The sequence below is a fragment of the Castor canadensis genome, chromosome 8 (genome assembly GCF_047511655.1).
Source record: "Castor canadensis chromosome 8, mCasCan1.hap1v2, whole genome shotgun sequence".
NCBI lineage: Eukaryota > Metazoa > Chordata > Mammalia > Rodentia > Castoridae > Castor > Castor canadensis.
The window spans coordinates 53,425,920-53,426,638 of record NC_133393.1 but is presented as its reverse complement, the minus strand read 5'-3'; positions in this window follow the sequence as shown (position 1 = coordinate 53,426,638).

Below are 719 nucleotides of genomic sequence, written 5' to 3'. Positions count from 1 at the left end.
AATAAAAGTTGTTACAAAAGTAAAAAATGAATAAATAAAAATGAGTGGAGTTGAACAGAGAAAAAAGTTGAATCAACAGACTTACTACAAGTACCTTCCTCTCTTCCTCCCTCCCTCTTTTCCCTCTTTCCATTCCTCCCTCCCTCTCTCCCTCTCCTTCAAGGAAGGAAGGAAGAAAGGAAGGAAGGAAGGAAAGAAGGAAAAAGAAATTCTCCTGAGATGATTAGAAGTTCTTTCTTTTTAAACAGTAACAAATGCACACCACTGCTCACCACACACATACTCACACAAAAACACAAACACAAACCCCCAAACTCATGCCCACATAGACACATGTACACATGCTTACCTGCACACACACACACCTGCATATACACATGTGCACATACATATATGCATGTAGCCTAACATACAAACACCCATGGACGCATGCACACATGTATATACAAATGCACACACATCCAGACTCATATACACATGTACCACACACACTATAAGGAAAATATTGAATACTTCAACTGAATATGGAGGTAAGAACTCTGGAAAAGAATTGCAGTGGGTAAGCAGGGGCAAGTCTCACTGGAAATCAGTTCATACAGTGGTGCCAGGAACTGTAGGGAGTGGCTTTGAGGGCTCTGGACCTTTTGGATATTAGATTCTATCTTGCTTAACCTCATTTTTAGCCACCTTGCATCATCCTGTCCATTAATCATTGTTTA